Source organism: Acanthopagrus latus, chromosome 12 (assembly GCF_904848185.1).
Source record: "Acanthopagrus latus isolate v.2019 chromosome 12, fAcaLat1.1, whole genome shotgun sequence".
In the NCBI taxonomy this organism is placed as follows: Eukaryota; Metazoa; Chordata; class Actinopteri; order Spariformes; family Sparidae; genus Acanthopagrus; species Acanthopagrus latus.
In genome coordinates, this window is record NC_051050.1 from 3680676 (window position 1) to 3694687 (window position 14012).

The window sequence follows — 14012 nt, forward strand, 5'->3', positions numbered from 1 at the left end:
ACACTGAGACAAGCAGCAGCAACATAAGGCCGCTCCAGTTTGACGTTTCATACAGCGTGCTGGTGATTGGAAACCAAACTGAAGACACGGCCAGGAGGGCTGACCGTCAAAAGGCTTGGATACCACTACTACTACTACTGTCATTCAGCATTAGTTTATTCTAAGCATGAAGATCATCTCTGCACTGTATGTCATCAGAGGAGTGAGGACTTGTTGGTCCTTCAGAGAAGATAAGTAGGCTGAACTCCTGGAATGAGACGCTACAGTGGACTCACCATGATGCCCACTTCAAAGCTAACTGTGCTACAATGGAATGTGCGATACGAAAGACTGTAAAAGATACCAGTTCCTCCCATTTTTGTTAGATAAAGATAAATACAGTGTGTCCACATGTTTTTTTTTTTTCTCTTCAGAGGAAAGGTCACATGTTGCACATAATCTGTGTGATATCCAGAAGGTAGTAATTCCATCAGGATACGCTGAGCACAGGAATTGGAAAATTTCATTTTATGCTTCTTGCAGTAAAATCCTCATCATCTCATTCAAGGTATTTAATTGAAATATTTCACACACACACACACACAGACACACACACACACACACACACACACACACACACACACACACACACACATTTTCTCATTCTTCAGAACATTGTCCAAAGAGCTCAACAGAAATACCAGTTGGACATCAAATCATGTCAAATCAATTTAATTTAATCAGCCCCAAATCCCAACTACGTTGCCTCAATGGGCTTTACAATCTGTACAGGGAACAACATCCTCTGTCGCAAGACCTTCAGTTTGAGTGAGGAAAAATGTTGCCATGTTGATGGAAAAAAATAAATAACATAAACTTTTAACAGGAGGGTGAAAAAAGAAAGAAGATGGAAGAAACCTCAGGAGGAGCCACAGAGGAGGGATCCATCTCCCAGGATGGACAGACATACAAAACATGTTGCATGTACAGAAAAGAACAAAATCACAGTTACAAGTTGGAATCAGAATCAGAATTAATTAGACCAAAGTCTAATGAGCCCTGGCATGGTCTCATGATGAGCCATAAACTATGTTTCCCTGCTTAAAGTAACTCTAGAAACGTTGTTCAGCAAAGCATCTTTCACTCCCAGTCAGTCAAGCCCAGCCCCTGCTGCATGTGCACACACACACACTCTCACACACACACATAAACACACTCCGGTCCGAGGCCTCTGAGTAACACTGCCTCCCCTTCGTATCAAAGCGGGGTTTGTACTGTAAGTTTACAACTTCAGTGGCTGGACTGTCCCTCTGACAGGTGAACGTGAAGCTGGTGTGTCAGCTGACAGTCCGTCTGTCTGTAGTCCGTCCTCACGTCAGCTGACAGTCCATCTGTCTGTAGTCCGTCCTCACGTCAGCCGGCAGTCCATCTGTCTGTAGTCCGTCCTCACGTCAGCTGGCAGTCCATCTGTCTGTAGTCCGTCCTCACGTCAGCTGACAGTCCATCTGTCTGTAGTCCGTCCTCACGTCAGCTGGCAGTCCATCTGTCTGTAGTCCGTCCTCACGTCAGCTGGCAGTCCATCTGTCTGTAGTCCGTCCTCACGTCCTCACCTTAGCTGGCAGTCCATCTGTCTGTAGTCCGTCCTCACGTCCTCACCTTAGCTGACAGTCCATCTGTCTGTAGTCCGTCCTCACGTCCTCAGGTTAGCTGGCAGTCCATCTGTCTGTAGTCCGTCCTCACGTCAGCCGACAGTCCATCTGTCAGTAGTCCGTCCTCACGTCCTCACCTTAGCCGGCAGTCCATCTGTCTGTAGTCCGTCCTCACGTCAGCTGACAGTCCATCTGTCTGTAGTCTGTCCTCACGTCAGCTGACAGTCCATCTGTCTGTAGTCCGTCCTCACGTCCTCACCTTAGCTGGCAGTCCATCTGTCTGTAGTCCGTCCTCACATCAGCTGACAGTCCATCTGTCTGTAGTCCGTCCTCACGTCCTCACCTTAGCTGGCAGTCCATCTGTCTGTAGTCCGTCCTCACGTCAGCCGACAGTCCATCTGTCTGTAGTCCGTCCTCACGTTAGTTGGCAGTCCATCTGTCTGTAGTCCGTCCTCACGTCAGCCGACAGTCCATCTGTCTGTAGTCCGTCCTCACGTCAGCCGACAGTCCATCTGTCTGTAGTCCATCCTCACGTTAGTTGGCAGTCCATCTGCATGTTGGCTGGCACTCTAGCTGTCTCTGGTCGTCCTCATGTTAGCTGGCAGTTCATATGTCTCTGGTCAGTGCTTGGTAAATGTCTTTAAACTTTAAAATGTGCAAACCTTTCTTCCGGCAGACTTTGGCCACAGACTCCCCCAAAGGGTCTGAGGTCCATCCCCTCAAAATTCTGAAACACTGTATATAAATTTGTTGTATCCACCATGTATCCATCATTCACCTTTGGCTAACTGGTTAGACTCTCTGTTCACTTGCTATAGTTTAGTAGTAGTGTGTGATATAGTTCACCCCCCCCCCCCCCCCCCCCCTCAGACATGTGGTTCAGATGCGACAGTTGACTCCATACTGTTTTTCGATAATGCTTTCGAATCAAATCATATTTGCTATGTTACCTGAGCTGCTCTCTCCACATACTCCCCGGTAACTGCACAGGTCTCCTCGAGGGTAAAACCTGTATTCACTGTGCCTCGTATGTTCCATTAATCCACATAACAAGAAGAAAACATATTTTATTCCTCAACTTACAAAAAACAATACAAAACCTGTTGATTGATTGATAATCATGGATTTGTGATTCTTCTGTGACTTGATTCTTCCAATCCCAGGCACAAAAAGTGCACGTGTGTGTGTGTGTGTGTGTGTGTCGGAATAATGGTACTCATATGATTGCTGTTTGTCTATAGAATTATTTAAGCATTTGGACTTGTACATTTTGGTTTTCCCACAGGTGAAATAAGCAATGTGCTGTGCGGTGGAAACATTTGGAGGACGTCACTGCTTCAGCAGTAAGACATTTCTGCTTTCATTCAAACAGAAACGACTCCCTCACTATTCATCGGCTGCCTCTTTTTCCATCCCTCCCTATTATTACAGAATTATGAGAACTATCTTGAAGCTTTGCTGTGGGAGGTGGGGTGTAAAACTCAAGCAGGGACCCTCAATGTTGCTAATTCATTTACAGATTTAATTAGATGGATGGAGCCCTTGCCGTTATTAAAACAGAGAGGGAGAGAATGTTGCCAGCACTACAGGACTTTTTAATTACAACTCCACATCCCCGCTTGCTGACGTCTGGGGAACCAGTTAATTAAAATCCTCATTATTTTACTTTTAATTAGTTCCCCCCTCTTTTGTTTCCTTGCGCCATATGGCAATGTTCCGTGGTCAAATCAACTTAATTGAGCTAATTAAGATGATCAGTTTAATTATTCAAAGTATTCTGATTGGATGAAATTACTACCCCATCCCCCCGTCTCACAAAAAAAAATAAAAATCCCTGCCTCAGACTCACACTCGAGTTCGCAGCATGTCCATCTCGTGTTGTAGGAACTCATGGCTGGTGCGCATATTTTATCAAAGCATCAGCAATATCTGTGTTTCTCAAACACTGTGTCCCAGTGAAAAAGGGGTAGAGTCTCTTTCAAAGCTTATATGGACACTCATTATCATTTGACCTTCAGGAGGGAAGGTGGGTGAGAAGGTGACATTAATGTTATGTGTCCCATTACACCAGGAAGGCCTCGCTACAGCGTGAGAGCCGGAGATCCATCACTCCTTTCCCCCCTTTAGAAATGTATTTAATGTTTACAGAGTTTACCTCACAGGTCTTTCAGCACCATACTGTACACAATGCTGTTTGTCAGACAGCAGCCATGGGCCAATCATACCTGGCCTGTTAAACTAGTATCGCATAATTATGCAAAGAGATGCAGAATTTTCTTTACTGACCTTCTAATCCTGACTGAAAACCAGCTCAAAGCACAGAGACAGTAAACCCCTTTCCTTTTATTCTCCTGTGGCAGCAAAGTAAGCAATTGTTCACTTCCAGTGACCATAAAGACATGTACAGCTCACACCTCAGGACAGTACAGCCTTCCTGTTGGCTCTCAAAACTGCGTTGCCCTGATGTGACATTTGCTGCTGGACCCCTCTCCACATCGAGGTATGAATGTTCATCCGGTTTTAAAGGCTCCTCCAAAATTGAGATTTGTGGGGGGGTTTTGTTTGTTTTTGCTGTATCCCACAATGCATTGCATGAATTGGATTAGCTTCAGGTGTTCCTACTTCAGTTAGATAAGCTCAGAGTTATCAGGTGGCCCATTTTCACCAGGTCATCAGGTAATCACTGCCAAATACATCACACGAGAGGACCAATGAAAAGGCCACAGCAGGATGTGAACAATGTAATTCAGATGTGTTTTCAGAGGAGTTTTTATATAATATATGATGATAAATGTTCACCACAAGTCAACTGAATTTTTGCCTCACATTACTCAAGTGACTTTTGACTGCAGGATCACTTGGGTATATTCACATTACTCACACAATTGTTTATTTGCCCCAAACAGCCTTTCCCCTCCAGCTCCTTTTTGTTCAAGAACATGATACTGATAATGTGGCCATAAAGGGATTGAGCTGGTCAGGACCGTGTGCACTATAACATTCAGGTCATACCCCACAGACTGCACTTCTCAGTATATTTTAAGGCTTTTTATCTTAGCGTCTTTCAGCTGCGTGAGCATCTGCTGGTAATTTTTTCAACCAATACACAATCTCTGTGTGTATGTATCAAAATGACATAATACCCTCCTGGAGTCACCTTGTGTAGCAGGAACTAACACAGAAGCAGATTATTTATTCTTATTCGTAGTATTTTGCCAGGTGATTCTATTTTGGTCAAACCGTGCCAGATGCAGACCAGAAGTTCAAAGGTGTGTGATTGAGACCAAAATGAAGGCAGAGTTTCATGGTCTCATGTAACAATGTAGCACTGAGTAGTTACAGGTCAGAGCAGGAACATGTTGAGTGATCTCATGGCAGATGGCCACTTGTTCTCTCTGACTTCTCTGATTTTGAAACTTGTCTCCTTGATAGTGTATTTATGTTACTTTATAAAAACGTGTTCTAACATGATGAGGCCTTTCACCTTCTCCCGTTGTGGACCCTCAGGACACAGCATCAAACAGGTTTTTTAAACACAGATCAACCCGCTAAAAATCACTTATTGACCACATTCCCAATTCATGCAGGCAAGACAGCTCGTCTGTGGCTTTTATCTGAAGCGTCATGTTGTACATTTGACATTACGTATGTGTCGGAAACAGTTATAACAGAAGAGAACAACAATAGATTTGTTGTGAAAGAAGCATCCATAAAATGGTGGATAACCCCATGAAACAGTTTCACCATCATAATTTGATCCATATGGCCCAACAACTGTTGGAAAGTCTGGAAAAGCCCCACAGTTAAATTATTTTATCCCCCTTCAAGTAAGCCGGGTGCTAAACTGGAAGTTAACCAGCTCAGTTGGTGATCCAGGTATTTTCACAGCTGGGAAGTCAAGCTTTTTTGTCTTCTGAACACCAATGACCAGCTTTCATAGCAATGAACAGGGCTAAGGTGATAAAACCCGGGTCTACTGCAGAGTCAGTTGACATGGGTGTAAATGCAGAGTGTGCACATTAACCATTGCACACAAAAGCCCGATCTTAGCGGGTTTAAGTGGGATATTAGACCAGTGCTATTTGACCGTTCTATTGACCCCATTCCCTCTTCCCAGAGGCAAGACAGCTACTCTATGATTTTTATCTGAAGCGTTATGTTGTGGATGTCCATCACTGACGTCACTGACTGCTGGAAGAGAAGAGAAAGAAACAATAGACCCACTGTGAAAGAAGCGTCTGTAAAACACCACTGAGCACATTTTATAGGAATCAACGCGGCTCTACCTCCAACACTGTGTATGTATAGAGAGACAGGTAGTCTGCTCAAACATTTCATGAGGGCCAAATGAGATGTCAGGATGTGTTTAGTAGAGGTCTGCTAGCCACCGTGGATGTTTTTTCTTATATGTGTCAGGACATTGTTGGGGATGTAAAGAGATTTTCTACAAATACAACAAAAGAAGGCTTCCAGAAAAAGTTACCAAACCTAGCTGGAAAGTGGTGTAAGCTGCTGTGACATGTTATTTGACACAAAGCACCAACATGACGTAATAATACTGTACATTTAGTGTGTGATTGTCAGTTCTCAGTGTGTTTCTAACGTAAAGACATCATGTCTCTTTTTTTGAATGTAACTGTAAAGTTTATGCCTCTTTCTTTCTGATGGTACAAATGGTACCGTCCACCCATGTTTGTATTGGAGCTAGTTATGTTGCGCTCAGTGTGAAGAAAGGTCCTGCATCTGGTCAGGTTTGGACTCAGCTTCAAGTCCATGCCAAAGTCCACTTGGCAAGTACAATCAAGTGACCAGATGTCCCTGTTTTTTGGTGGCCTTTTCCAGCTGGAGCTATCCCTGAAAGTATCCCTGTCTCTGTAACTATGTATCAAATTCAGACCACAAAGTGAAATAATATTTTATGCTGTAATAGAACAGCAGAGCGGGATTTTTGATTTGTTTGGCTGCCCCCTATCGCAGTTTCGTATCAGTCTTTTTCTACTTACTTGCGCTAATTTTAGAGCTAACAGCTGCGGACAACTAGACCAGAAGCTAGCAGGAGTTATGTGCATCCACATCACCACACATGTCTTTTCAAGCCAGGTTAAGGAGATAGATGGGGAAAGGTAAAGATATGATTACAGAGTCAGAATGTGTTTGTGCAAGTAGCTACATACCGGTTTGTTGACATCCGTGTCCTCCGGCAGCTAGACCAAACTAGTCAATCCATCGAGCGTGTGCTTAACAGGCTCAACAGGCTATTGTAAGGCTCGTGGCTCATGACAGGCTGTAACATGGACATGTACATTATGAACAGAAAAACGAAAATGCTGGAATACGTTTCTGTCTCTGCCAGTGAGGGAGTAAGTGCAAGCTCTACGGATTGACTAGTTTGGTCTAACTACTGGAGGACACGGATGTCAACAAACCGGTATGTAGCTCCTTGCACAAACACACTGTTTTAACTACTTTTTTATTCATTTTGAGTCATACACGCTACAGCGCTGTGTTGTAAGGTGTCTGCTGATGTTGCATGACTTTTGGTGTGAGTTGTGGAGCATGTTAAGAAGCTTAAAACACAGTGTAAAGTTCTGACCCTATGCTGTTAGCTGTCAATGCTAACTCTCCATTCACGGAGCCCTGTAAGGGTTGGACCAAATGTGTTCACGTCTTCGGTACTGGCAAGTCAAGGGTAGCTTGAACAATGAAGCTGCATGATTAAATCGACCGAAGTTCTCCTTTAAGTGACTAAGTAATGGGAGGCGTTTATTGTAAAGGAGTTGTGGTAAATTACACTAGTTTGTTACTGAATACGCAGAATCACTTTGTTAGCAGTGATTCATCAATAGAACTGCGGAACAAGTGCGTCATTGGTTTAATACACACCTTAGGGCAGGTAGTCCAGTGGTGATGGAAATGTAAAACCCTGGCTGTGTCAAGTCAGGCTGAGTAGAGCCAGGCTGGCAGATGTGATGGAAAAAACAGCATTAGAGTACAAGTCACTGGTGCTGATGTAGAAACTTTCTCTCTTCAAATCACTTCACAAGTCTGTCAATGGCCGAGCAACAGCAGCATATGTAGCTTAAAGACTTGCAGCTGAGTGTGTTTCACTCACATCCACAATATGTGCTCTGTGTTCAACACCGTGCCTGAAAGAAAAGCTGATCTTCCATGCTGAACTGAGCAGATGAGCAGCCTCGCGGTGAGTTCGCTGCAGCACCAAAAATATCACAATCGCGACGGTTTCTTTTTGAATTCATTTAACCAATCACACTCGCTGCTGCTCTTGCTCATTACAGTATGTGTGCGGTTCTTCTGTGTTGCCCATGTTAATGCACAATGGGAGTGTTTGGTATTTGGGTCACTGCTAAAGGCTCATTTACATAGATATGGACGAGGCCTTCTGTCCGTTCATTTATTTATTTATTTTCACGTTTTTTGAAAGCTGACCGAAGATCAGTACCTCAGGCAGTTGTGTGGGGCAGTGCAGCAGTATAAATAATAGGGAAAGAAAGACACAACTACAACATGAGGGGGAAAAGTTTTAAAAATGGCAGAACTTTTTGAGGAGAGGTTAAACATCTGTATGATGTCACTAGGTCCAAGCACAGAGACAAACAGTGACTACAGAACAGCTGGGATGAGACTGGACAGGAATACGTTGGGGGTTGGACGATGGGGAAGGAAAAGTGGATGTTCGTGCAACACAGATTTGACTCTTAGCGGCGCCCACTAGGGGTTGTATTACTTTGAAGTGCGTGGGCAGTGATGCTTAGCTGGTTTATAAGAGAGGCAGTTGTTTTTGAGTTAGGTAAACAGGGTGTAAATGAGCCTTAAGGGAAAATACACTCAAAATATCACATGAATAAGTATCAATTTTACAAGAAAGTAAAACTGAACTCAAGAATTGAAACACAAAATTACAAAAGGTTTATTTCAATACTCTGCAGCAGAGAGCAGTCTTTCACATCCTCATATTTTTATTCTTATAAAGACTTTGATCTAAAGAAAACAACCGTTACTTGTAAAATTAGATTTGTTTTTTTCCTTGTATGAACCTGATATGCCAGATAGTTTGACACACACACACACAGTTTGGAGCCATTCTTTGCTCTCCTTTCAAGCAAAACTCTCGCCAAAATGCAACCTAGGTTTTTTTTGTTAATGTATATGAGTCAAACCTTCGTGTAAAAGCATAATTTCGACAAAAGAGACACTTTTAAGATTTACTATATTTTCGTTTTTCGGGTCAAGCTCATTTTAAATGGGAGTGCAAGGGGCACTTTTACGATAGCGTCAAAATCACTATTTAATCACTAAGAACGCTCAACACAATATGAAACTTTGCTCGTAGTATCACTAGGGTCTCTACACATGAACACGAGCATTGAGAACACTGTTTGGGCACACATAGTTTACTAAAAAGAAAGTTTTTGAACAACTCATGTTAGCAGTTGCTTGTTCTGCTAGCCGCTGTCATGGCAGCTGAGAAGTATCAATCTCCAAATGCAACGTAACCTGGAGGAGAGTTCGCTTTCAGTGAGGATATCTATGCTCACCCTCACATAAACCACGCCAGTTCCTCATCGGATGGTCAGCGCCACTGTGGTTTGGCGACAGGTATGCACCAGTGTTCACACCTAAAACAGCTTGTGTGTATATGATTATATTTTATTTAAAACTGACCTGTGAGCACAGACACGCCTTCAGGAACGACGGAGAGAAGAAGTGAAGCTAAAAGACAAGCAGGGCTCAGGGTCAGGACTGAGTGATGGACACACCTTTACATATTAATCACATCCATATACACTTCTAAAGGAGAAGCAGCACAATGTCTCTCTCTAGCAGTGAAATAATACAGGTAGCTTTCAGTCTGTCGACTTCACACAGTCGTGACAAAGGCAGTTTGACATGCTCAGTGCTGATAGGAAATCAATTATTTACTGCATGTCTGTGATCATGACAAGCATAAGACAAATTCATTAACGCATGCAAATGACTTTAATTGCAATTATCTCCATATCTTGATAAGCAAAGAGGGGGGTCTCCCAATCTCCCTCCATGGTGTGAGTTCCATGCCACACTCAAAACCAATCAAGCCTCATCTGCATATCATTAATTAGCCTGACGAATTCAAGAACCAATTAGCAAGACTGCAAAGACACAAGACGAGGAGAAAAAGTTTTCAGAGGGTACGACTTACAATTGGCCTCATATGTACAGACATACACAACCCCATGATGTTTATGACAGTATCTGTGAGCAAATCGTTTAAGTTCAGTTTTGGAGTGCTAATCATTGTCTGTCTCTGTTATCTCAATCTTACACGACAATTTCAGTTTTCCACAGTGTCATTTCATCATGTCATGCCGACAAATGGATGAACACTTTGTTTGAAAAAAGAAACCTTTAAGTGTCAGGACATTAATCGAGACATGTTCTAATTCTGTATTGTGCTGTATTGTAGGCAACTGGACTTGTTTCAGCTTCTTGAAGACATTTCACCTCGCATCCAACAGGCTTCTTCAGTTCTAACTAACTGGAGGGGAGTTGCAGGCTTGTAAACTCTGTGTGGGAGTGTCCTTACAGAGACGTTAAGGACACATGTGAGTTTCAGAGTCTTTAGGACCACTTGTGGGTCGTTCACCCAACCTGCCTTCATGAGGGTTGCTAGTGCTAGGTGAATATCTTCAAGAAACTGAAACACGTCCAGTTGTCTACAATACAGCACTCAGAATTACCATGGCCTGGACGACTGAGAACCCTCATCAACAACACATACACTAGTTTTCATTATTGTTTCATTTGAATGCTGAAGAATATACAGTTTATTTTACAGAAACAATGTTTTGAATCATAAAGTCAAATCTTCTTTCTTCTTCGTTCTTCTTTGCTCGACAAGTTGTTGAACAGATGAAAATATAATAAGAATGAATGTGTAAAGCTGCAATGATCAATATGTTTTTGGTAACACTGGGTCCAATGACCATCTGTCATGTTAAAGGTGTCGCTCATACTGTCAGACCTAGAGAGTGTCAGTGCCTCACAGTTTGGGTCAATCTGTTTTCAGCTCTGACTGACACTAAACAGTAGAAAGATAAAGTTAGCAACTAGCTTGTGAACATGGTGACACTAGCCTCATTCACACTGCGCTTTCAATGCCGGAATCACGCACCGATACGCCACCTCGCTGTCTGTGTGAGGGTCACAGATGCAGAGAGGGGGGACAGTTTGGCTCTGGCTCTGATCCGCCTCCGCCTTCACAACAGTGAAGTTGTAGCAGGTCATGTCTTCAGCATCTCATATGAGGAGAAAAACATTGCATCCATACGCGTCTGTCCTACCGACTATTCATCACACTTCTTCCCAAGAAACAGCGTCCGTCCCTGGCAGCAGAGCCAGGTGGCTCCCACTGCTTCCACTACTGTGTTGTTGTAGTTACTGTCTCTGGAAACTTCCACTGAAAAGAAATCGTGATGGTTCAGCCCTCCCTATTGAGATTTCAGTGAACTTTCCCCCAGAAAATAGCCTCCCTCCCAACAAGTGAGAGTCAGACAGGGTCCTCTATTTACTGATGATGATTATTTAATTATGTCGTTTACAGTAAAAAAAAAAAAAAAAAAAAAAAAAAAAAGTTACATTGTAATTTTCCAGGATGTATGGTGGGTCAGGATCTCACTCACGACATATTATAACAGTGTTTATATGATTTGGTAAACAGTCAGTCGTTATGTTTAGATTGACAGTTGGCGACCATTGGTTGGTTCAGTGCTAACAAACAATGGCGAGCCCTTCATGTGAAAAGGGCTCGTGGCATCGAAATGAGCCATCTGTAAGAATCAGCCAACTGTTGGATTTATAATCTAATTGAGCAAACTCTTCAGCTCTGTCAGCAACGTTATACATATACTACAGGCTACGTTCACAAGCTAAACAGCCAATTAGCATTAGACACTATTTTCTTACCAACCAAAAAAAAACTTTATATACGCTGTTTGGTCATCCCATCAGAGCACTTGAACAAATTCAAGAGCTCAGTGTTTGCCTGAAGAACCTGAACTTAATTTGGTAATCCTGTGTATTCGAGTCATTTCCTCCTCTTCCATGAATATTACAAGTGTCTGCAGCTGCACCAAATCAGCTGAAACCATGATGACTCTCAACTGTGTGCTCACATCAGTGCAACAACACCACTGGCACAAATGTTTCCCAGGTCAGCTGAAATAAACTTTTATCAGTTTTAGTTTTAGAATTGTTTTTAAGATTTTACTGCTTGTTTTTAAAGCTATGCATTTTCAGGCTCCTGCCTATATCTGTGACCTGCTGTTACCCCACGAGCCTGAACGCTACCTGAGATCTGCAGCTTTGCTGATGGTCTTGATGTCCCGTCTCATCACAAAAGGTGACCGGGCCTTCGCTGTCCACGCTCCACAGCTGTGGAGATCCCTGCCTGGCGATCTCAGGCAGGCGAGCTCAGAGGCTACTGTAAACGACTCGACAGGCTAGATAACAGCCACATCGCTGTCCACACATCAGAAAGAACTTCCAGAAGAAATGGGCGTCTCTCTGGCTGAACGGGATTTTGGAGGATCTCTTGATACAGTGAACTCAGTATCAGTCAGTTTACCAGCTTATAGATCACACCTATTTACTCACTCACCTTTTTATTAGACAGTTCAGTTTAGATGCAGGATATAGAGCATTCATTTAGAATAGTTAACATGCACTTTCACAGGAATTAATCCTCAAATCGATTGATAAGATGTGTCGGAACATGGAATAAACACATCTAACAGCCATACAGGCTCTAATGAACAACATCTGGACGGATCAAACATGGCGACCCCCTCCCTCAGATGTACTGAGGCACACGGGATCTCTGAGCTGAACGCTAACATGCTAACTTTCACACTATGAAAATACCGATGTGTTGATGTTTGTCGGTTGTCTATCATGGTCTCCGTCTTTGTGTTTGCATGCTGACATTTGTTAACATGCAATGAAGTCTATCTGAAGCTCTATCTGTGCTCTTTAGAGTGGCAGAAGTAAAGAAAAAACGCCAGACACATCTTCTGTCTCCGCTTTTGCAAAGTGACCGCTGAAGGTCAGCCTCCAGCAACACACTCCAGAGACTGTCCACACACACTCTGACAGACTGCTGATTGTGGAGGCGCAGGTTGGTACAGTGGACCAAACCACTGTGAGGCACATGGAGGGGTGACCCAGTCTACAATGCGTATTATCATATTATTTCAAAATATATGTTCACAATGATACAGACGATTGAGGGGGACAACTCTGTTCTTCTCAGCAAGGGGCGTTTGAAGATACTGAACATAAAGAGAAACCTGCATCACTTGCAGTTTATATCCTCAAGGCACACGCAGGATTATGTATGCACTTATGCAGGGTTTTTACCTGCTTTTATGAATCTTTAATTAAAATGATCGCAAAACATGGAATGTCATTAGTTTGGCAGCTGTTTGGTCATAAAGTCACTAAAGTAGTGCATGGACAGAATTACTGAGCTGGATGCAGGCACTGCCTGAGAAGTGAGGGGATTACCAAACCAGGAGTATCTGTACAAGATTGTGGGGTAAAGACTGACATTTCCATTAGTAGAGCTGAATAATGCAACTTTTCCCCAGCCGAATAGCAGGCCTTGGTTTAATATAAGGTAAGAATCTTCCTGTTTGAAAGAAACTATTTCTTCAGTAGAAATGTGCTACAATGGGAGCATCTCATAGCCCTTTCAATGGTTTAGAGGTTAGTGAGTTGATTTAATTGACCCTTTAATTGTGTTTAATACAAAGCTATCTGTGTTGGTGGGGGCTTTTTTTTATCTTATCACTTATTTACTGCACAAGCTCTTCATAGGGATTTGAAGCCACCGTGGGGACGGACGAACACAAGCGCTGCAGTCGATTCAGAGTAAAACTCGGTGTGACTCACACTTGGAGTCATGACTGAAAAACCAGAGGAATGTGTTCGCCCTCTGTCATTATGAAAGAGCACTTTGAAACACTAGCATTAAAAGCCCCATTGTTACCGTGAATGTGAAGCTAATTGGACGAACCCTGTGAGAGGAGCTGCTGAGTTATGTGGGCCCGTTAATTTGAAGAGTCACAGCTGGCTACTCATGTGTGCCTGCACCAGTCCTGCGTGCTTCACTTCAGCCTTTAATTCTGCTCTGCAGAAAGCCACACAAACAATATGGAAAAGGAACAGTCCTCAAATTAGTGTGGACAAGATGGTCTTGTAGTTTCCACGCCAAATGTACATATAAAAAAAACTCATTTAAACATGTCTGACGTGCCAAAAAGCAATCATGACAAACCGGAGGAGAAACCCTGGAAAGATCAGAGAGCAGCCAACATGTTAAAAATG